Genomic DNA, 24,866 nt, shown 5'->3' with positions numbered 1-24,866 from the left:
GATGACTCATGCCCACCCTCTAAAACCCAAACAAAAACAACAAAGTCAAGAAAACCCATGAAATCGTAGCAAGTGATTTCCATGTACTTGTGAAAAGGATTTCTTTACCATTCTAATGGGATTTATGCCAACCATAGAGGGCTCAGTGCCCCTCCCATGGGGTGGTTAGTGAGTACGGAGCTGAGCTCACTGGCCATCTGCAGCTTCATGTCATCAAGCTCCAGTTTGTCCTTGGAGCAAGGTTATCTGCGACATGAGCAGAGACATTGCTTTCTACAATGGACAGTTCTCTCTGCCTGCATACCTAGCTCCTTGATAACTTTAAACACCATTTTATAGCCACACTGGAGTTTTGAAGACCTCAATATGCAACTATTACTCAGGTCCTGATTACTTGTCTGCTCCATGATAACACACTCTAAAAGCAATGAATGGGGCTTATTTGTAGAGAACTGAAGCGTTTTAAGCTTTTGCTCAGGAATCCCTGGTAGCTTCGTGTGACTTGCAAGATATTAGTGATGGGTCAAGAAACAGGACCCCCCATCAGCATTAACATACGCTTGCAGTGCCTCAGTAGCCCATCAGGCAGAAAAAACTGCAGATGGTACATGGAAATGACCAGCGGCGGAAGATACCCCGACAGCGTGGGCAGTTCTATTTCAGCAGCAATCAAGACGGGGCCTGGAGCCACTCAATCAAGTGGAGCAGGATGGGAGCAAGCACTGTGCAGACCAATGCAATCCCCAGTTAACACAAAAAATAAATAAAAGAGATGAGATTCAGTCTCTTGACTGTGACTGACTGGGAGCTTTACAGCTGATGCTTGTGTCTTTTCTCCATTTTATTTAATTAGGAAAAGAAACTGCTTATCACACACTCTAAGTGTGAGGTACAACCTCCACAGAAAAGGTTAGGAACACTTCAACTTCTAGAAGTTTCTAAACATAAGGTAAATCCATCTTTGTCCTTGGGATCACTGCACATCTCAGAAAGGCAAATAAATCAGTAATTGGTGGGCATAATTACTAGCTCATGGACTGACGAGGTCTACACTATTTCGAATCTCACAGAAGTAAGCCATGGGACAGATAGTCTGATAGTGGTGCCCCATTTCCTGGAGGTCACACCTACTCATCCCCCTGGACCCTGGACTTCTCATGATTGTCAGAGAGCTTGCTGGAACCAGGTCAGCCCAGTTTCCCTTCCCCTGAAAAATCCTCCAGTGGCTCGCACCAGACTAGAGATGCAAGTGCAAGCACATCCACCCTCTCAGCAGCCAGGTTTTGCGTTCCATAATGTCACGTACCCCCAGTCATACCAATCTCCTTGGAGCTCTCCAGACAGGCTGCCATGTGTGGTCGGCCCTCTGTGCTTGTGCTCCTTGGTTTGCCAAGCCTGGAATGCCCTTTCTCCGTGACTGTACTCTGGGAATTCTGTGTGTCTTTCGAGATGAAGCTCCTCCACCCTGGAAATTCTGCCTCTCTTTCCAGGTCCAGCTCCTGTGGCTGAATACCCTTGGCTGACTGAACATTCTTGCTGGGCCAAGTCTTAATCATCTCTAAATCTCTCTGGTGCCCCGACAGTATCTAGCCCAGGCAAAGGGCTCAGCAAATACTTGCAAAATTCAATAGACTTTACTATGTTACTAGCCTGGCATGATGTTCTAGGCACTTGGGAGATTATAATCTGGTGAGCATTGTGCTAGTCTTTTTTTTGGGATAAACACCAATGATAAATTGAGCCTTTACTCTCATTTTAGCACATCTACTCATCTCTTTTCAATGCTGGTGGGTTTATAAAACCCATCAGTGGAGCCGGGAGCGGTGGCTCACGCTTGTAATCCCAGCACTTTGGGAGGCCGAGGCGGGCGGATCACGAGGTCAGGAGATCGAGACCACGGTGAAACCCCGTCTCTACTAAAAATACAAAAAATTAGCCGGGCATGGTGGCGGGCGCCTGTAGTCCCAGCTACTCGGAGAGGCTGAGGCAGGAGAATGGCGTGAACCTGGGAGGCGGAACTTGCAGTGAGCCGAGGTTGCGCCACTGCACTCCAGCCTGGGCGACAGAGCGAGACTCCATCTCAAAAAAAAAAAAAAAAAAAAAACCCATCAGTAGAATAGAGAGTGATCATAATCATATGGTGAAAATAACATCAGCTAACACATTTACTGAACATGCTTTAGTGTGCTGGGCACTGAACTCTGTGCACACATGAATTTGAGATAGATTGTTCCTAGCTAATAAGATGAGGAAGTGGAGATGGGCTTACTCAAGTCACACAATAGCAAGATGGGGTACAGACAGAAACCAAACTAGAAACCAAGCAACCCCTGGGTCTGGAAACGCATGGGTTCCTTCTCTGCACATGGCGAGGAGTAGTCAGGTGCTCCTCCTTCTTTCATACTGAAATAACTCTGCATTTTTGGCTATTCTGTGACACTCTGTGCTATTCTGTAGCTCAAATGGCTCTGGTGCAAGGAGTTCAGATTATGACTAACCCCCATAGATATTCAGCTGCTTTGCAAGAAGTGGATGAATGCTCTGGCTTTATAAATTATTGACTAGATTGGATATTGGCCCAATCTTCACTCTGGTGATTCAGAAGGAGGCACATGCACATTTGCAAGGTTATAGTAGTGCACCCTAATTCCACTGGCTTCTGAGAGCTTGTAGGCTTCTTAACTTAATCATTCTGGAATTAAGGTAATGGATCCTCAACACCTTTTCTTTCTCTGGCCTTTACTAACCATGTAACAGAAATGAGCAGAGAAAACCCAAGAAAGCGAACTGGAGACTTGATGAGTGTGCCAAAGATGCTCAGAGAAGCAATATTCAAAACATAACCCTCACCCAACCCCCACCTCCCTTCCCAGCCTCAAATTCTCTCAGTATCTCCTTGATGGGTACAGTAAGCACTGCTGATAGGCCTTGGGTTTCCAAGGGAGCCATTCAACTAACCGTCACGTTCGGGCAACCAAAGAAGGGAGTGGCAGGATTTCCTTTGGAGACTTCCAGAATTAGACAGCAGATTTAATGCATGCATCTAAATTCTCTCCCTCCCAGAGCCTCATTAAAACTCAGTAAGAGTTTATGTTTTGTTTTGTTTTTAAAGACAAAATCCCACCAGGATAGAGAGAATAGGAGAGGAGATAACAGCATCATAATTTATGAAACTAAAATGTAGATAGACCAGGATTAACTGACTACACAGCACCAAGGAAGCTGAATCACAAGACAGCAGAGGAGAAAACTGGAAAGGTTCGTGGTCTATATGGCAGAATCTTCCCCAGGCTCAGGAAGAGGAGATCCAGATGTTCCCAGATCTGGGAGGTAAAGTGGAATGGGGGGACATGGCCAGCTTAATGGGGTTGGGCTGGAAGCTGGTTAAGGAGCAGGCAGATCTCTGAATCCCCTCTCTGACTCTGTGCCCCCAGGCATCTGCCTGTCCCCCACCCTGGAAGAGGTCTGGCTTGACCCTTGTCTGGTGAATTTCCTGCTCTGCTTTCCTGGTCCTGCTGGCCGGATCAGCGGAGGCCACTCACTTCACCCCACAGGGATGTTCTGTGTTGCCCTACACCTGGGAACTGGAGGTACTGGAGGCAGGCTGCAGTGAGCTTGAAAGCAAAACACAGAGGGCAGTCCAATCTCTTTGGCCACATTTCTCCTGCATATCCAATACCATGTCCACAACTCTGCTAGCGTCCTGGTGGTGGTGGGCTCTACACATTCCCGGGAAGCTGAAGGCAGATAATGACCAGGGACAGGTCAGCCTCTCTACTTCTGAAAGCCTTCATCTACTAATGGCTTGGGACTCTTCCCTTAAATGCTTAGATTGTGTTTTCCACTAAGGTTTTTTTTTTGTTGTTGTTTGTTTGTTTGTTTTGGGACGGAATCTCGCTCTGTCGCCCAGGCTGGAGTGTAGTGGCACGATCTCAACTCACCACAACCTTCGCCTCCTAGGTTGAAGGGATTTTCCTGCCTCAGCCTCCTGAGTAGCTAGGATTACAGGCACATGCCACCACGCCCGGTTAATTTTTGTATTTTTAGTAGAGATGGGATTTCGCCATGTTGGCCAGGCTGCTCTCGAACTCCTGACCTCAGGTGATCCACCCACCTTGGCCTCCCAAAGTGCTGGGATTACAGGTGTGAGCCACTGCACCTGGCCAAGGTTTTTGTTTGTTTGTTTGTTTTGTATTGAGGCAGGATCTCACTCTGTTCACCCAGGCTGGAGTGCAGTAGCGCAATCACGGCTCACTGAAACCTCCACCTCCCTGGTGGGCTCAAGTGATCCTCCCACCTCAGCTTCCCAGGTAGCTGGGACTACAGGCATGTACCACCACTCCCAGCTAATTTTTGTATTTTTAGTAGAGACAGGGTTTCCCCATGTTGCCCAGGTTGGTCTCAAACTCTGGGCTCAAGCGATCTGCCTGCCTCAGCCTCCCAAAGTGCTGGGATTACAGGTGTAAGCCACCGTACTCGGCCCCGCCACCAAGGTTTTGAAAATGAAGCAATTACAAGTTTAAGTCTATTAATAAGTGATGAAGCTATGTAGAAAAGCAGAATAATTATCTTGGATCAGGAAGGTTACATGGGGATCTACCTGGGGGTTATCAACATTCTATTTCTTGACCGGATAAGTGTTGACAGCAGGTTTTAATTTTTTGCTTCTTTTTGTTTGTTTGTTTCTGAGATGGAGTCTTGCTCTGTCTCCCAGGCTGGAGTGCAGTGGTGTGGTCTCGGCTCACTGCAACCTCCGCCTTCTGGGTTCAAGCCATTCTCCTGCCTCAGCCTCCCCAGTAGCTGGGATTACAGGCAGGCACCACCACGCTCAGCTAATTTTTGTATTTTTAGTAGAGATGGGATTTCGCCATGTTGGCCAGGCTTGTCTCGAACTCCTGACCTCGTGATCCGCCCGCCTGGGTCTCCCAAAGTGCTGGGATTACAGGCTTGAGCCACTGTGCCTGGCCCATTTTTTACTTCTTTATTAAACTGTACATATAGGCCTTGCACACTTTTCTGCATCAATGTTATATTCCACAATAAAGGGAAAAGCTATATACACAACTTGATATCAGTAATGTGAAACATATATTTCTACATAGAAAAAAAATGACTGAAATACTGCACTCCAACATGTTCACACAGTAGTTGTTTCTGGATTATTTATACATTAAATGTTTATATATTGTATTATGCCATGAGGTTTGTGTTTTCTCTCCACTTTTCTGCATTTTCCAAGTTTACTACAAAATGCACATATTACTCTTATAATCAGAAAGTCATAAAATATATTTAAAAAGACAAAATTGAAACTAATAAGGATCAACAAAAAATAGATGAGCCATCTGTGGAAATCTGCACAGAATACTACCTAAAGAGATTGGTGACGTGCATGATCTCACTAGGATGAACGCAAAGCGTGCCAGAGCCTAGGGTCTATTTCTAGGGTTGGCTCTTGGAAGCCAGGATAGTTGTTATCTCTGGGAAGAGGGAGGGGCACACAAGGGGCTTCTAAAACATTCTGAATGTTCTATTTCTGAACCTGGTTGGTGGGTACATGACTGTTGGTTTTATTATTATATGTTTTATATACTCTTCCGTATGTATGGTGTGGATTCCAAAAAAAGCTTTCCTTTAGAGAAAACCAGAATCATTTAAGTAGAAAATATGGTGCTATGTTGAAGGAACAACTCAAGTTTATATAAAATCATCATCATTTATAGGCTTAAAAAGTTGCTTTGGAATTTTGGTCTGACTGACTTGTCTTTTCTGCAGCAAACCACGCTCCTTCTGGACCTGCTCCAGGCAGAGGGGATTAGGGTGGGTTCAAGGCTGCAAGTACCTAGCTCAGAACACTCTCTTCATGGGACTTAGAGTTTGTCTGGTGTTGGCTCTCTGAGCTCTTGTCAGGAATGCCGACCCTTCCGAGGTTCAGGATTTGAAGCCTGCCTTTCTACCCCAGATTTTGTCCACATAGACACTCAAGTATGTATTTCAACTACAAATGACCTGTGCTTTCCTATTACTCCTCTCTTTCATGGTAACCTTTCTGGTATCCTTCCTTCCCTACATTTATGGGCGGCGGACATCATTCTCTGCTCTCCTGTCACCGAAGGCTCCACCTTCTGTCTTCTTCTGACCCATCTGGTTTTCCTGGGGCCACCTCCTCTCCTTACCACCCTAACACTTTTGTAACTTGAGGAGAAATGAGAGATCACCTAGTCAGGTCATCATTCTCTGTAGATGAAGAGGCCCAATGGTTTGCTCAAGAATTGCCAAGCAAGTTAAAGACAGAGAGTATGAGAGTCAGCAAGACCTACAGAAAGCATCCATCCACACTGTTTTGCAGGGACTTAGTTTTTGTGTGTGGACCCCTGGAATGCCACCCACTAAGAAACATTGTCTGACACCAACTCCCCACTTGGTAGGTGGGGACACTGAGACTCATAGCAGGAAAGGGCCTTGCCCCAAGCCAGGGCAGAGTGGAACTCATCACTCTCAATTTTCAGTCCAGGGCACCTTGTTGCGACTATCCCAAAGGCAGCCACTTTCCCTGGTCTGAAAGACCTGAAGAGAGAAGAGAAGAGAAGGATGGAAGGCAGAGTATGCGGCTTTGATGCATTTCCTGGTGAAAACAGATCTAAATGAGAAGCAAATTTCACGAAAGGGAAGAGAAGAAAGTGTCCCATACGTTGCTGGCCTGTTTCAACCTTGCTTTGATTCTTCCCAAAAAGGGTACCCTGTATTTCTGATTTCAACATGCAGACCAGTGTTAGGAAAGCCACTGCACCTCTACTTTAGCCTCCAGGGCTGTGCCCTGCAAATGGCCTGCAGCCTTGGTGCCTTGCTCTCCAGACTGCATTTTGGAAGATGGGACAGAGGCTTATGGAAGCCCACATTAGAACAGGGGAGCAGAATGGGTGAGATGAGGGATCCTTGATAGTGAACCAGATGAAGGAATGGTAGCCAAATGCCAGACCTCCTTTGTGGCTTCAATCCAAAGGCTCTGGAGCCCTTCCAGGGCAGAACATCAGGCATGTTTACCCCCACTGTCCTCAACAGTGACAGAGGCGCAATCTTGGGCAGTTGGCCATTTTGAATGCAACCTCCTTAATCTCAACTGGGAAGGCTCCCTAGCAGGACCCGTGTGATGCACACCCGGAGGAAGCTAGACTAACCAGAACCTCAGCACAGTTCCATCTGGGATGCCCAGGTCTAAGATGAAAAAGGTAACTCTCTTTTCTGGGTCCTGGCCCAGTTGTGTCTCTCTCCACCTCATTCTCTGAGATGCCTGTCTCCCCTTTTTTGTCCCACCAGGAGACAAGAGCTATCACTGGGCCAGACTCTGCCAGAAGCCAAGCCAGCTTGTTACCCAGCTTCTCAAGGAGCAAAGAACAGCCTTGTTTCTATCTTATCCCCACTGTCCCCTGCCCCTGCCCCACCTCCCAGCCATTCAGCTTCTGGCTTCCCCAGAGCTGCCTGCTTCTTTGTGGTCCTCCATTCCTTGAAAAGACCTTCTAGTCATTAGTGTATATAAATGGCCACTTAGCCCAATTACAGTGAGGTCAACAGCTGGGGCTCTGAGAGTTGTCACACACTGGCACAGGAGAGGAGGCTATTCCTCCAGAGAATTTTGAGGGCACTCTCATCCACTTACAACAAAAAGCCCATCCACCGTGCTTGGCAGTAGGTGATCTGAGAACCAATGGAACCAGGTTAACCCTGTGGCACTATTCAGTGAGGAGAGCAGTGATGGGCACTGGAAAATATCAGAGACAAGGCAGGAGACCTGAAATCTAGGCTTAGCTCCTCTTATACTTGGCAGCTGTGTGACCTCAGACAACCAGTGTTACCTCTCTAAGCCTCAGTTTCCTCATGCAAAAGGAGGGGGAATAACAACAGAGCCCACTGCTTGGGGGTATTGTGAGGACAGGATGAAAAAACAAACAGAAATCCCTCAGTACAGGATTCAGTGCAGTGGACACTCTTGCAAGGTCTGGTTCAGCCCTCCACCCCTACCCTTACCAGTATAAAGAACTCTGGCCTAGAAGTCAGATGACCTGAGTTTTAATTTCAGCTTTGCCATTAGCTGTGTGAACTTGAGAAAGTCTCTTTCCTTTTTACATCTATTGAGATGATCATGTATTTTTTGTCCTTTATTCTGTTAATATAGTGTATTACATTGATTGATTTTCAAAGATTGAACCAGCCTTGCATTCCAGGGATAAATCTCACTTGGTCATGGTGTATAATCCTTTATACATATGTTGCTGGATTGAGTTTGCTAGTATTTTGTTGAAGATTTTTACATCTTGATTCATAAGGAATATTGGTGTACCTTCCCCTTTTACGGCCACAGTTTCCCTACAATGATGTAGTCGAACTAGACAACCTCCAAGATCTTTCAGTATTCATGTCCTCTGATTCTGTGAAACTAAGAAAATTAAGAAATAGTGATTCATAGGTATCAGGAAGGCAAAACTTAGACTCTTTGTAGAATAATTAGGAGGCCAAATATTCAGTTTGCTTATTTCTCAAATAACTTTAGTTTCTCCAGTCTGCCCCAATTCTGAGGCCTGAATATCTTTAGATGCTTATGATGGCAACTAAAGCCTACAAGCTAATTCATTTTAAAGTTCTTCCAAATGCATAGGGTTTTATTTTTCTAGACTTGGGTTCAGATGGGGAATTCAACAAACAATGGAAAGGGGGAAAAAACAACAATCTAAACACTGAGTGAGAAAGTAACAAAGAAATAGTCTAGCTATCAGCCAGTCAAGCCAGCCTTGGCTTTGTTATCCAAAGTAGTCAGTCTAATTCTACCACCTGTTTCTGTTCCTGTAGCTGTCTACTGCCTGCCAGGGACTCTGCCTTCCCAGCCACAACTACCAATGGAAGGATGTAGTGACCATACCAGTGGCTGCTGACATCTCCTGCCACGGGAAGCATAATTGCCTCCAGCAGCCACTCCCTTAGATCCATCATATTTGCTGCACTTGGCCTGGGCTGTACTCCCGGCCAATGACTGAACATGGTGAGCATAGTAATGCAGGCCCATTTCTGTGAGGAGCAGGACTCCTCCAGTAGGTGACTTTGGCTCAAGGACTCTCTATTGGCCTGGTTGAACTTTTCCTGAACTGTGTTACTGTCTGAGACTCTTATTACCCAATCCTCCTTCTGGCCCCAGTTGTCACAGACCACCTGCATTGTGGTCTGAGTCTCTGCCCACCTTCTCTTGCTCTTCCCTGTTTATCTTTCACAGGCATTTCCCCCAATACATTCTGTCAATGTCTAACCCGATACGGGTGCCTGACTTCTGGCAGACCTAAGCAGACACAAAGGAGTACTTGGTTATCTAGCTCTTCTTTCTGCCACAAACATCAAGGGAACCCTTTTTCCCTCATCCCTCTGCCACACCCCCCACTGCCCCAGTGAACAACCACAGAGAGAGCTGTGGTATATATTAGGCTGGTGCAAAAGTAATTGCGGTTTTGCCATGGCAAAAACCGCAATTACTTTTGCACCTACCTAGTATTTGTGTTCCCCCAAATTCATATGTTGAAACCTAACCCACAATATGATGTCATTAGGAGGCAAGGCCTTGAGGAGGTGATTAGATGATGGGGTGGAGCTCTCCTGAATGAGATTAGTGCTCTTATAAGAAGAAGCCCAAGGAAGCTACCTGACTCTTCCATCATATGAGAATGCAGCAAGAAGGCACCATCTACTAATCAGGAAGAGAACCCTCACCAGACACCGAATCTGCCAATGTCTTGATCTTGAAGTTCCCAGCCTCCAGAACTATGCACAATGCATTTCCATTGTCTCTAAGCCACCCAGTCTATGGTATTTTGTCATAGCAGCCCGAACTGACTAAGACAGTGAGCCACATGAGAAATGCCCCAGCCCCTCCCTGAAGCACTTGGCTCACAGATCAGTGGGTTCATTTCTGCCTGAGTTTTATTGTTATTCTGTAGATTCCTTGGGCTAGATATATTTTTCTGTTATTTTCCTTCTTCACCTCAGTCATGAATTGGTTGTTTTAAAAAAGACAATGTAAGTCATGGGGAAACTCCTGACAACTCTACTCTCCTAGGGTTCCTGATAAAAGGGGATTCAGTTGAGTCCTCTGATGGTCTCTATCTGCCAAAGTCCGGCAGCCCTTAGCAAACATGCTACTCGTTTCTGTAGAGAAGGTTCTGGTGTCCCACCATACTTCTCTCTCCCTCATGAAGGGCTTGCAACCTAGCAAATGGGTGGCTTATATGGGTCTGTTTCAAAGGAAGAGCCAGCTCTGGGAAGAAAAATGATGAACATAAGCATAACCTACCACTGTGCCTGGGAAAGCAGACAACTTTTTTGATGTGTGAATATCTAATGAGAATGGAATCCATCAATTACCTTAAACTTAGGCACAGTTTTCAAATTCAACATATGTGGGATGTACTTTTAGTCAGTTTGTAGACGTTATTTGTAATAAATAATCTGGCTTCTCTAAAGAAATTATTTTAAGTGTTTGGTTTGGTTTGATTTAATGGTAAAATTATATTTAGTGGCAGAGAATTATAGCAATGGTGATAAACTATAGAGTGTCATAAGTTCATATCTTATTCCCACATTTGAAGCTGCCTGCAGATGCATTCAAGATGCAGCCAGAAGTCAGGAGACTCAGGATGTTATTTGGAGCTCATCATTTTACAGCCTTGCTGGACTCCCACTTTCTCAGGGGAAAAATGTGGTGTTGACCCAGATTAGCTCTCTAGGCCCTGCTGAGTTGGGCACTTTGTAAGCTGGAGGGTCTTCTATTGCCTTCACCTAAGTATCTATCAATAACCCAAATGGGCATGGGGGAAGAGGGAGCTGGGCGTTGACTCAAGGGGCTGTTGTCTGAAGAAGGGAGGCCCAGGGTGCCTGGTAGAGAGATACCTTGGGCACTGGAAGGCACCAGCTTCCCAGAGAGAAGGAGGAGGGCCATGAAAAAGTTGGCTGTAGATGCCAGGGACACTGGGACTCTTCAGCTGTGTGTTTGTGTCTTCTGAAGACTTGTGTTTCATTCCTTTGGAGCATGCATAATCATACACTGTGGGATGTGTTATATGGATTGCTTGATAGTTCACCACTGTAATAAAATACTGTGACTGGAATCTGCTCCCAGTCTGCCTTTGATAGCACTTGTGCAACACACATTTACTGAGCATTTACAGTGATCCAGGACCTGTGTTGTGAAAATATTGATGGACAAGGCAGATGGTGGAGCACGTCAGTGAGGATTTTTAATAAAGGCTGTTAAGTGCTATAAAGGAACATTGTAGGACACTAGAGAACAAATAACAGGAGAACCTGACCTAGGCTGGGGTGAGGCGTTGGTTAGAGGAGGCTTCTTGGAGGAAATGAGGTTTAAGCTGTGACCTGAGGATGAATAGATGTTGGCCAGGTGAGGGGCCCTGGGGAAGAAAGTTGGCAAAGTTCCCAAACCAACTTGATCTATGTCACAGCTTCACCCAGTGCCACTCCTATTCTAAGACCCAATGAACACCCAGGTCACATAGGGAGAATGCTTGCAAAATGTGACCTAATGATCCAGGATGTCCTTGGGAAAAGAGCTGCTTTCTGCAGTCACGTGGAATCATCCCACAGACCGCTGTGCTGTAGTAGATGGGGTTGGGGAGGATGGGAAAGCCTTTACCTTTCTGTTTCTAATTTCTTCAATTCCAGAAAATTTACTTTCCTGAAGCGCTAAGGTGTCCTTCACTTTCAGCCTCAATTGTTGAAAATTAGATTACAAACCAAAGCAGGAACTCCATGATATGTTTTTAAGTTGTTCACACAGTATAGTTGGGTGTGTCCCATTTATAAAACAATCCATCATAAGTCAGTATAGCGCAGAAGAGATAGCTAAGAAAAATCCCTGAGTCCTAAATGTCAGAATCAGAAGGGCCCGTAAGGATAATCTAAATCAGAGGTTCTCAAAGTGGAGGGGCAGCGGTGTCCTTGTACTAGCAGCAGCAGCAGCAGCAGTAGCAGCAGCAGCAGCAGCCCCTGGAAATCTATTACTTGAAATGCAAATTCCAGGGCCCCACCTGTATCTATGGAGTCAGAAACTCTGGGGATGGAACCCCGTAATCTGCATTTTAACAAGCTCTCCAGGCCACATTCCAATGTGAGAACCACTAGTTTAATCCAATCCTCTCATTATACAGAATAGAAAACTGAGTCTCAGAGATGCATGGACCACCTGACCCCTGGTCAAGCCTTGCTACTGCTGTCCAGCAGGATGTGATATGGATGATGTATCAGTGACTACCGTGTGCTGCTTTCCAACTTCCTCTTTCCCAATTGAAATTTTTTTCTTTTTATTGCACTCTTACTTTCTATGCCAAGGTGAGCATGGTGACCAGTGGTCCCTGAAACATGAAGAGCTATATACTGACCAAATTCAGAGGATGACACATCACTTAGGGTTTCCGGATTGGAGTTGGATCCCTTTGGGAAAGGGGTAAATAGGTTTTCCCTAAGAGTGGGCATTTTGGGAGGTGTATGCATGGGAAGGAAGGTGTGTATGAATGAGGATGGCCAAGAGATTGATTGCAACAAATACTGTTGGTTGCCAGCACTACGTCTTCCTTCTCTTGACACCTTTCCCCGTTTTCATTTAGGCAGCTTCATTTGGCCCATACCACCTCTATGCTTAGGGGGATCCTGGCTCCACACAAGATTCTAGTGGGGGACACAGCTGACATGAAGCAGCATAGTAGGCTAGTAGGCATCGGATCCATTCAGACTAAAAAGCATGAAATTTGGGGGGCTTCTGGGAAAGAAGCTTCCTGGCTCTTCTGACAGAGATTCTAGAAGCCATCCTCCTGCTCTCTGAATGGGGCAGGAGGAAATTTGTAGCCTCTGGAGTTGCTGGCGCTATCGTGTGCCCACAAGGGGGAGCCAGCCTTAGGATGAGGCTCATGCCACGGAAGGCAGAGTAGACAGCCAGAAAGAAACAGCATCTTTGATGACACTGAGAAACTGTTGATTCAAACCAACCCTGAAGTCCGCCCAACCGCTGGACTTTAACTTTGAGGAATCAGTAAGTCCCCTTTATTGTTGAAGCCAGTGTGAACTGCGCTGTCTGCTAATTGGGACTGAATACATCCCAACTGATAATCTGGCCTGGCCTCTCAGACCCCTGAGTTCATGAGGTCTGCTTTACACAGCCAGCCTCATATTAAAAAACACCCCATTTTTAATGATGAAGCTTGGGGCCTGCTGAACCCTGTTCAGCCTTGAGTCGTGTTCTTTTATCTACTGACCAATTCATTTACAGAGAGAAATCTAACACACCTGAACCATCTGTACAATGCACTCCAGCAAATACATTCAGTATGGATCAAATATCACAATCCTGGGCTCTTCATTCAGATCTCAAGTGTGGTACTCAAGATCTTCAATATGCATTAGTTGAATGTGTACACATTTTAGATACAATAGTCTAGCTTAATAACATTAAGAATTTCTGGGTCATATTCAATTCTGATGCAAACTAGAATATGTACTTTGTGGGTTTCTGTGAAGAAAATAATTGATTATTTAAAATGGGATTCATCTATAGAAAATAAGCAATGCTAGCTCATAAAAGCAATTATTGGCATCAAACTCCTGAATTTTTAAATCCCTTAGAAAGTCCAAGAGCATACCAGAAAGTCAAGATTTGGCTTCAAAGGTAATAACTGTAAACAAAAAATTAAAAGCCCGTAAAAGATGTTGCTGGATAGGATTCTGATGGCTCTAGAAACAATTGTGAGAGCTCATTCTCTTTCTCAATTCCTAGTCTAATATTATTTGAAAATCTTTATATAATGAGAGAGTGAGAAATAGACATAAATCTAGTTCAGGGTTACAGAGCAAGGCTTAGCCTTCAGGAACCTCTTCTCTGGGGGAAATTTCTGAGTTGGAGTTGGCTTGGACAATGAGCTTGGGCAGGACAGATGGGGGATGTGGTTGCTACCCTTGCAAGTGGGATGTAGGGGAGCAGGAATAAAGTAGATTGTTTGGAAAAGAGGAGCTTTCCTCTCTACAGGGACAAATGTACCTGGAGCATTCGATCAGTTTAGCAGAGCCTTACTTACCCAGAGGCCCTCACTCCAGTGCTCTGTGATGAGTTCAGAGGCCAGCGGCCAAGATAGGGGCAAAGAATTGGGGGAAGAAGGGAGAGTTAGTGGGAACATCACAGTTGTCTTCAAATCTCTAAAGGGCTCTTAAACCTTGGGGGGTCATATTGTACTAGAATGTTGATGAACCTCAAGATTTGTAATTTGTCTCAAAAGTGGGGTATGGAGAAAGATTCTAAACTCTAAACTGGATGTCAATCTAGCTCTGACAAATCACAATGCAGACTTTTTGTTTGCAGCAGGGACTTGGTGAAGTCTTTTAAGTTCCTGAGACCACATTGTCGTTCAGAAAGCCAACTTAAACAATTTTATTAATGAATGAGTCCTCGGTTGTAATCTTGCCTCTTGCAGTGCAGAATAACTACAGGGCTTGGAAGAGTGGTTCTGCCCACCAGCTGCTGTGGAACAAGCTGGGCAGAATAGATCTATATGATTCCAGATCTATATGAATGCACAGGGAATTGACATGGTCAAGGCCATTGCTAGAGGCTGCTCTTTCAACCCCATTCTGCTTCTTTGATCTGTATCAATCTTGAACTAGGGCAATTCATAGAGCATAAGGGAGTCAGGAGACCTTTCTGGGTAGGTGGGTGGGGGAAAGGGCCTCCTTATGATGTAATTATTCTGCCAAAGCAGACATTTCCAAATTAAAAGTCAACAAAGCAAACAAAAGAATAAAAGAAATGATTAATATGGCTATCAAAATGATAAGAACAAATAAAAACAAAAACCTAAAAAGATAATTCTCACAAAGAATGTGGAATCTGTGCTCATGAACTAGTGAAATAAACCTCTTTTTTTCTTGGTTTAAACCAGTAGTGGGAGCTTATTCGTATACTATCAAGTATTTTTATGTCACATTTAATCCTACCAGGAGAACATATGCTTAACAGCCTTCCAAAAATGTTCACTTTATACTGTGCTAGTCATAAAGAAATAGCAGAGTTACAAACACACTGTGTATGAGTGAAGACCACTCACTGCTCTCAGAACTGACCAAAATCAATTGGCTTATGTTAGGAATATCAGCACCACCCCAAAGTGGTATGAACGAATCTTAACCAGGGAAAAGTAATAAAATGAGTGGCTTGAATTTCGAAACTAGCTGTTTTTGGCTTTTCTTACCATGTGCAGCTGTCACTGTGGTATGTGAAATGGCAGCCAGAAGTTTTGTTTTGTCCTTGTAAATTGCATTAAATGACGACAACAACAACAGCAGAAACAACAGAACAACCAGGGCAAATTACCACTGGCGGTATAAAATTGTGTACTTGTTGGAAGTTGAAGAAATCACATGTTCTCAGACATTGCACAAGTGCTATAGAAGGATAAGAAGCTTAACTGGACCAGAGAAATGCATCATGGTCAGTGGGTAAATGGGCCCTACATGCAGATGCAAAGTTCTCCCTTCTGCCCAGTGCCAGAATATGGGTTCATCGGCCTCCAAGCCTTGAAGACTGAGAGTGTCTATCAATAGTTCCTCTAAAATGCTCAAAACAGTTTCCAAAATTTAGCATTCTGCAATGGCTAGCAGATACAGCTTATTCATTGGTTCATTCCCCTCTATGTTCTACTCATTCATTCCAAGGATCATTCAGCTTACATTTACAGAGCTAGAGAAGACATCTTCCTATGCCTGAGGAGTTTACTACCAAGTGGAGAAGCAGACAAGTCACAAAGAACTCTGAGGAAGAAGTGGACATCACCACACCCTGAAAGGCAGAAACCAGAGATCTTGTGAGCTGGAGCATGAGCAGGGACACAATGACCGGGTGTGAACTTTCTAAAAGTCATTTTGGCATTGGTCAGAGGTGTCCTACTTTGTGTACCAGTGTCAAGGCCCTAGGAGCTGGTTCTCCCTGTAGTAGAGAACCGTAACCTTTTTCAGAACTCTATTCCAAGGCCTAGCACTTGCTCTAGAGGGACAGTTTGCACAGAAAGCCAGTCAGAGATGGCGAGTCACTAACATCATTCTGTTGGCTCCTGTATTACTCAGCAAACTGTGAGTCATGCCGGTGTTTCCAGACTTGCAGATATACCAGAGAGCTAATGAAGCAAGTGGGTTTCTTATCCCATTCAGAAGCAGAGATAATGTCCGTTCTTGTTTACAGTCACTTCTTTGTTTCCCCCACCTACGTATTATCATTTCTCCAAAATGTCAAGAGAGGGACAGCCATTGTGCTCAATTTTCCAGGAAAGTTATTTCTGGTTATGCCTGTGCATTTAACAAACATGCACCTCAGTAAGACATACAAAAAACCCAGATGGCCTATACAACATGATGAGTGGACATGCAGCAAATACTGCTCTTACTAGGGATGGAAAATAAGCAGTTCAGCTTGCTGCTTCTTTTAGATTGTACACTAATATTATTGCAAAAGAAAAGACTGCTTTTGATTAGGAGAGGACCAGCAAGTGTTTTAAAACTGCAGCCTTTACTTTTTCATTGTGGTAAAAATATGTATAAAATGTACCATTTTAACAATTTTTAAGTGTGCAATTCAGTGGCATTAAGCACACTCACAGTGTTGTGCAACTATCACCACCATCCATCTCCAGAACTTTTGCATTTTCCTGTACTGAAACTCTGTCCCCATTAAACATGCACTCCTAATTTCCTCCCTCCACTAGCCTCTGTCACTCACAGTTCTATTGCCTTTCTCCATGAATTGGACTACTGTAGGGACCTCACATGAGTGGAATGATACAATATTTGTCCTTTGGTGGCTGGCTTATTTCATTTCGCTTAATGCCTTCAAGGATCATCCATGTTATAGCACATGTCAGAATTTCCTTCCTTTTTAAGGCTGAATAATATTCTATTGTATGGGCATGCTGCCCATACAATAGAATTTTTTATTTATTTACCAGCTGATGGACATTTGGGTTGTTTCTCTCTTTTGACTATTGTGAACAAAACTGCTATGAACAGACAACTGGTTGAGCCCCTGCTTTCAATTCGTTCTTTCTTTCTTTCTTTCTTTTCTTTCTTTCTTTCTTTCTTTCTTTCTTTCTTTCTTTCTTTCTTTCTTTCTTTCTTTCTTTCTTTCTTTCTTCTTTCTTTCTTTCTTCTTTCTTTCTTCCTCTTTCTTGCTTTCTTTCTTTCTCTTTCTTTCTCTCTCTCTCTTTCATTATTTTTTTTTAATTTTTTTCAGATGGGGTCTCACTATGTCACCCAGGCTGGAGTGCAGGGCAGTGATCACGGCTCACTGCACCTTCGACCTCCTGGTCTCAAGCAATCCTCCCACCTCAGCCTCCAGAGTAGCTGAAACTGCAGGCATGCGCCACCATGCCTGGTTAATTTTTTGTAATTTTTTGTAGAGGTGGGATCTCACTATGTTGCCCAGGCTGGCATTGAACTCCTGGCCTCAAGCAATCCTCCCACCTCGGCTTCTCAAAGTGCTGCGATTACAGGTGTGAGCCACTGTGTCCAGCCTTGCTTTCAATTCTTTTAGGCATATACCCAGAAGTGGAATCACCGGATCATACGGTATTTCTATGTGTAATTTTTTGAGGAACTGCCATACTTTTTTCCACAGTGGCTGCACTATTTCACATTCCCACCAACAATGCACAAGGGTTCCAATTGCTCCACATCCTCACCATCGCTTGTTATTTTCTCTCTCTGTGTGTATGTGCTTATAGTAACCATCCCAATGGGTGTCAAAATTTTGGTGTTTGAAGATGTGAAACTGGAAAGCTATAGTGGAGTGCATTGTCTGTTCACATTTTCCAGAGCTCATCTTTGAAAGCACTGCCAGATAAAGGGAAAGGGTCATGGAATCATTCCCAGTTATTCCCACTCAGGGATGGGTGAGGGCCTCCCACATCGTTCAAAGCTTTGTCACATGGAAACAAATGATCATTAATCACAATTGCAAATGAGGAGTCCACCTTCATCTGTTGGTCTGCTGAGCCAGCTGGCTTTGGCAAATTCTCTTCATGGGCCACCCCGACATGGGCCTGCAGAAGAATATGCGTCTCCACAGCTACGCTCACCTCCTCTGCTCAAAACTGGAAGATGGCTGGATTTGGTAGCATGCTACAGGGGACAAGCTGGCCAGAACCTGAGCCTTTAGCTGCAAATTGAAAGCTCCCACAAGCAAAGCAAGAGTTGGGATAATTTCTGGTGAAGTAGAGCTATCCATCTCTCAGGCCCTGAAGGCCACCTTTAGCCCAGGACTATATATATATAATGTCCTGGAGCGCCCACTTTTATTTTTCCTGTGCACCTAGCTCCAATAACCCAGCCAAGGCCTGTGGCTCTGTGCTTTTCGTCTGTGTAAGTCCTAGCTGCACATTACCAAGAAACTTGGTTCACATGGGGTAAAGGAGAAAACATTGAAGAAATGGATGAATGCTGACTCTTTATTCCACTCTCTATCTTAAAAGCTGTTGCTGAGATGAGAGTTAAGAGTCAGCTGTCTGAAGACACCTGCAGAGGTGAGCCTGTGGGTGAGGTGGGGTGATCTCTTTGGGCCTTTCTGCTGCTTTTGGCTTTCAACAACCTTACTGCTTTGGATGGGTACAGCCGGCATGAGAAACACTCATCTAGCAAAAAACACAACATGATAAAACAAACAAAAGCAGTGTTTGTCATTGTAGGCCAAATAACAAAAGCAGATAAAATCCCGGACTGTTTCAACTCCTTAGGAAAAAGCAGAAACTTTCTTTTGGATCTGGGAGCAGGGTGCTTTAAATGTAACCAGCATTCTACTCTCTGCTATGCCCTTCAAGCTAAAAAGCAGCCAGGTCAGGCCCCACATAGTTGTCCTACAGGGCAGGCCCAGATCGTGGGATTTGTCAATCCCTAAGGGACAGAACAGGCTAAAAGTACAAATAGACTCAGGAAGGGATTCCATAAATCCACGATATGGGACCATGAGTGGATCTGAGAGTCGGAAGCTGGGGAAGGCACAGGATGGGGAGGGGAGGGTGCAGTCCAGCTCTCTGAGTACTCATCCTTTGCTCACCTGGTTGGAAGGGTCACATCTTTGATTCCTCTTGTCGCTCTGCACCATCTACTCCTGCACTCAGTGACAGTGCGGCCTGTAGGTGTTAGGGCCACAGCTGAATGGAGCAAGTCTACTGTGAGTTTCATCTGCTCTAGATCTTGTTTACATTTTGCGAACTTTTCACCTGGGGACATAGTAGTAGCAGAGCGACAGCACTTCTCTTTCAGGTTTGTTGTGTGCACAAAACTGGACTGCTCGCTCCATATGGTGTTCTGTGTTTTGGGTTTGTAGGTATTCATAAGGAGATACAGCTTAAAGCAGCACGACACAATGTTTTATTTCTGTCCTCTTACGTTCTTTGAAAAGCGCAATGAGATTCCTTGCCTTGCTTTACAGTGACAAATAAGTAGGTTGTCTTAATTAACTTAGCATAAAATAATTTGTACACTTCGTTTTTAAAAGGGCTCATTTTGGGTATCCCAACTTCAGCAAGTTTCCTTGTTTCTCTTCAGATATGTTAAGACAAAACAAACAAAAAACAAAACAAAAAACTTGACAGGAGGTTTCGGAAAATGATTGCCTCTTCAGCTTTCATAAGCCAGTTACTAAGCAATGAAAAAATTGTATCTATTGATCTTTATTACTGATGCATCTTAAGTAGGCGGCTTTGTGCATCCCCATAAGTTTTGGGGTTGACCACACTAACTGATGGCTCATTCCTCCAGGGAAGCAATGTAAAGTCGCCTTCATTTGAAAGTGTCGTCTCACTTATTCTTCAACTTTTAATAGCAAAAAAAGTTGACATTTAAAAGGTTAGCATTTAACAAGCAGCTCATTTTAAATTTCCGCTTTTTGAAAAAGAAAAATAGCTTTGAGATGGAGGATCACTAATGGCTCTTAGAAACCGAAAAAGAAACTGAAAAAAAAATTTTTTTTTGATTCTTGGTAAGATTAATACCAAGTTCTAAGCCTGTGTTTCCCAAATTCAACAGCGCATGTGGTTTCATTTCCTGGCAATTTAGAGTGGTTAAAACAAAACATTTTCAACACTGAGATATCCGTCCCCGAATTTTCAAAATTCATGTTACATGGTGTCTAATCATAGTTCCACACAAAGCAGCTAAGAAAAAGTTCCCCGAAACCAAACAGCTCTTTGCAGCTTAATTTAGAAAGAATGGTAAAACTAAGCTTGTATGTACCGTCATGTTTAAACACAAAATAAGAATGCTCATTCAGGAAAACATTTCCTCGTCTGCCAGAGAATATGCACAGGGCGGGCCCCGGCTCTGACCCACGCGCTCTTTGAAATCTGTCTGGTCCCCAATCCTTTATCTGGCAAGTGGAGGCCACTCCTTACTTATCATTTGCCTGGTGGACAACACAGAGCTTCCTCTAGAGGCTTCTGTTCTTGCATTTTAGCAGGACTAACCTTTGAAATAAAATCTGTGATGTTTCTTGCCAGAATTAGTAAAAGACAAAATTTCTCTGAGAACACAGCCAGCAGTATTACTCTCCCCCAAGCCTTACTCTCAAAACGAGAGAGGAATGCAGGGAAGTGAGGGAGAAGACCTGTACGTCCAAGGTGACAGGCCCTTCCTTGAAAATATGCAGTGGATCTGATTTTGGGGTGGAGGTCATGTATTTTAGTAATATAATAATTACTTTTTGAAAATGTTAATGAGTGATTCTGAGACTAGGAAAAGGCTCACTTGCTGTCTCTGCCTCTCCTGACTCTAGTTGTAAATGGAGGAGATGTAACTTTGATCAGATTAGGAAATTCTCTTGGCCTCACTAACCTGGTTTGTTCCTCTTTGTTTTCAATGAAAAGTCACGGTTCAAATATAAATAATTTAATTTGCAGAGCTAATTGAGACAGCAGTAATTAAGGGTTATGCCCTACTGAGTGGGCTAGTGTAGCCTTGGAAGTTCAAACCAAAAGGAATCTTGGGTTTCTGCAAAGATTCTTTTTGGAGGCTTTGGGAGTGAGAGTCAGTGGTGGAGAAGAAGGACGGAAACGAGAGGAGAGAGGGGAGGTATCCCCTCAGGATGCGTGTTCTGTGCGCCATGACTATGCAGGACCAGCTTTCCTTCCTGGCCACTCATGTACACGCTTTCCACCCTGTTCATTGCCACTGTGTATCAGTAAGCCCTCTGCCTGAGTCTTGAAATGTCAGGCACCCCTGAGCCTGCTGCAAGCAGCTGGGGTCAGATCCAAGCTGGCTGCAGGTGGAACTTAGCTCCTCCTTCCCCCTCCTCTCTGCCCACCTAAAGTCGTCCTGTGGTTGCATTTGTTATTCAGCATCCACGTAACTCCTAGAAGTTCAGCTGGCTGTGCTTAGAGGGAAGAGAAGACAACATTCTCCCCTACCCACGGTCAGGGGCACGCAGGAAACCACAGCCTGGCTTGGCGGCTCTACTTCCTTCTGGAGTCACCAACCTGTGTCTGCTGCCTTGGCTGCTCCTTAGCCACCTGGCAAACGTCTTCCTTAATGCCCCTACCCTGGAGCTGTCCGTGAGCACGCAGCCCCAGAGGGACCGAACTCTCCCCTGCCCTTTCTCTCCAAGTCACCGTCCACGCCTGGGGGTCAGAGAGGAGCCTGGATGCTGAGCCGAGGCTGACTAAATTCATTCCATTGGGTTACTGGTGTTCTGAGTTTCAGGAACTTTCCTGAGAGTGACAGCTAATATCAATGGAGCATAATTGTGTACCAGGCCCTATGCCAAGCGCTGTTACCTCATCTCATTTAATCCTCACGGCAGCCCCATGAGATAGGTATACTAGTATCTCCATTTTACAGACTGAAGCCTGGAGAGGGTAAATCGCTTGCCCCATGGAAAAGGTGGCAGAACTGGGATTTGGACCCAAGTGATTCAAAGTCTGAGCTTTCTTGAACTTGGCCTTGAGCCCAGCCCCAGCCAGGGCCTGTCCCCTGCCAAGGCCCCAGGGTAAGGCCCCTGTGTCCCCCGCCCTGTGCCGTCTATCTTCAGGCCCTGGGTGCTGGAAGTACTGCACTTCGGAGGGTTCAGTCTACCAGGGGTGAGAGAGGCCACAGGTGGGGATAGTGGGGGCTTCCCCAAGGCCCCACTTTAGAGGGAGCTGCCCAGATCCTCTTCACAGGCCCAACCCCTCAGAAAGGGAAGATGGTGAGTTCGCTGCTTCTGCAATTGCCTGGTGTTCACGACTGCCTAAGCTAAAGCTTATCCTTAAGATAGAAAGCATATCAGACCCAGCAGGGGCTTAATCCAGCCCTCTCTAAGGCAGGTTTGATTCCCCCTTCTCTACCCTCTCCATATTTGTCAAAACAACATCATGTGCCTCCTTGGTCTATTTCTCCACAGCTGCCCTCTTCCCCCTGTGCTGCACAGCCTGCCTCAAGGATCAGATTCCAGGCTTTTTTTCTGTTCTTATTCCAACTGGCCTCCATCCACATCCCTCCTCCCCATGAAACCACACTCCCAGCTCTGCAGATCTGAGTGGGGCTCAAATGCACGTGCACTGAGGGCACTCTGGCCAGAGGCTGCCTCTTGCTATACCCAGTCTTCCACAGTTCAACTCCCATCTCCTTGACAGACTTGTTTTCGTCTTTGAGTAAATGTAAGATCTGTTCTGCAGTCGTGAATAGTGAAACTGAAGTAAGTCCTAACCCCGATTTTTGCAACACACCAAGGTATCTCCAGTAATCTTCAGGGAGAAGGGACATCAGATGATGCAAACAAAATTCATTTTGCCTCAGTCTGATTAAACATCAAGATATATCACCCAGCCTGGAGGGAGGGTGGGAAATTCAGTGACGCAATTTGGGGTCATTAAAATCTGACAAACCAGCGCTGGGTGTTGCAACTCCATAAAGAGTTAAAGATCCCTCCCTTAATAATTCCAGGTCCACATCCCTTATCTGTAATTTCAAGTCCAAGAAGCTCTGAAAGCCAATTTTACTTTTGTAAATTTGGTGCCAAATTTTATGTGGGGGCAAAAGTTGACTCTGGACTTCCTTAAATATTCATATTTCTCTGCAAAAGTAATGAAATACTGCTTCAGATTACACTGGAGGGTTGTGTGACATTTGGTATTTATACCACATTACCTTCCCAAAGTCCCAAATGTTCTGAATTTGGAAATTCATCAGGCCCCGGAGGTTTCAGGTCCAAGCCCACAAGGCTGCCCTAGCCCTGGCTGAGCCTGTAGTGTGTGCTGGGCACCGTTCTAAGCAGTTTCAGGTTAGCATCTCCTTTGCCTTCCCAGTGTCCTATATGAAGGGGACTATTCCTTTCCCCATTTTCAGCTGAGGCTCAGGAGTTGAGTAACATTGCTCATGGGACCTGAATCAGTGAGCATCTGCAGCCAGACTTGAGCTTCAGTTCTGTCTGCCTCCAGTGCCCTTGCTTGCTCAACCTCCCATGCTAAATAGCTGCCCCAAAGTCATGTGGCATTTGCCTTTTACCTTACGTGGACACGAATGGTGCACTGAAATTGAATAGTTCACTCAACTGGTAAAGCAAAATCCCCCAAACAGAGAGATGCTGGTCTGTACATAAAAATGAGCTCCTCTGTAGAAGGCTGGATTTGGCTTTTCAGCTTACTCAAGCGTTTGTGTCTCATCTCACATTTAGAAATAACTCCTTTAGAAAACTAAGATCTAGGCCAGGTGCGGTGGTTCGTGCCTGTAATCCCAATGTTTTGGGAGGCTGAGGTGGGAGGATCACTTGAGCCCAGGAGTTTGAGACCAGACTGGGCAATATAGTGAGACCCTGCCTCTAAAGAAACGAACAAACAGACAAAACCCAGAAAAGCCCCCACCCCCCGCACAAAACCTCAAAGATCCAGATTCAAATGAACGTCCAGTTTTTCCATGGTAACCGTTATCGTCCATGGCAAATGCAACAGGTTAGTAAATGCCATATCATAGGTAATTAGTGTTCCTGAGGCTCAGCTTGGCCATCAGGAAAACTTGGGAGGTTTGCTTAGCCTGCGGGAAGTGAGAAACATGTTCTTCCCCACCACTGGGGCCACCATCTGTCCTTCTACAGCGGTCCCAGCTCTTGCCTCAAACACTCGCTTTTTTCTTTATTTTTTTCTCTCCCCTGGAAGAATGACCAGGGCTGAGTTCTTAGGTCTTAGAGTTAATGGGGAGAGGCCATAAGAAGAAACAGAAGGACTGTTGAGATTCCCCCAGCTTGGAGGCCTGGAAGAATACCGGGTAGAGAACAGAGTGCTAGGGAGAGGAGCGGAGTGCCAGAGAGCTCAAGAAAGAGCAAAGTGAGATCCCCAGTCTGCAAAGCAGGGATGGACCTTTCCCCTTTCCCCTTTCCCATCAGGCTGGGAGTTGTCCAGGAGAGGCAGGGCCTAGAGCACAAGGAGCCCACAAGGCTCAGAGGCTGCACAACTCCTATCAATCTCACGGTGGATACAGGGTCTGGAGAGAGCGTGGCTTGTGCCCGTCCTGCCACAGCTACCGGCTTTTAGAACCACATCTTAGTCCCATGAAACAGATCTGGGAGTGCAGGGTCAGGAGGTAGAGTCATCGTGACAGCAAATCCCTCGTCAGCACATACTTTATGCCAGGCTCTGTTCAAAGTGCTTTAGATGTATTAACACACTTAATCCTCAGACAACCTATCATCAACTTGATTTGTAGAGGAGGAAGCAGTTAAGAGGTGACAGTGGAAACAGAAGGCTCCAGAGGCAGTGCCCCATGCATGGGAGTATGAGTGTGGGCTCTGTAGCCAGATTGTCTGCTCTAGCCCCAACTTG

At 45.1% G+C, this 24,866-nt stretch overlaps 1 protein-coding gene across 7 annotated transcripts in view; it reads right to left on the bottom strand.

The window, feature by feature from the left end:
- MAMLD1 (mastermind like domain containing 1) overlaps positions 1-24,866 on the bottom strand; it is a 142,119-nt gene that overhangs the window by 12,617 nt on the left and 104,636 nt on the right. The window lies entirely within an intron of this gene.

The sequence above is a fragment of the Symphalangus syndactylus genome, chromosome X (genome assembly GCF_028878055.3).
Source record: "Symphalangus syndactylus isolate Jambi chromosome X, NHGRI_mSymSyn1-v2.1_pri, whole genome shotgun sequence".
Classification (NCBI taxonomy): Eukaryota; Metazoa; Chordata; class Mammalia; order Primates; family Hylobatidae; genus Symphalangus; species Symphalangus syndactylus.
This window is presented reverse-complemented; position numbering and strand designations above follow the sequence as displayed.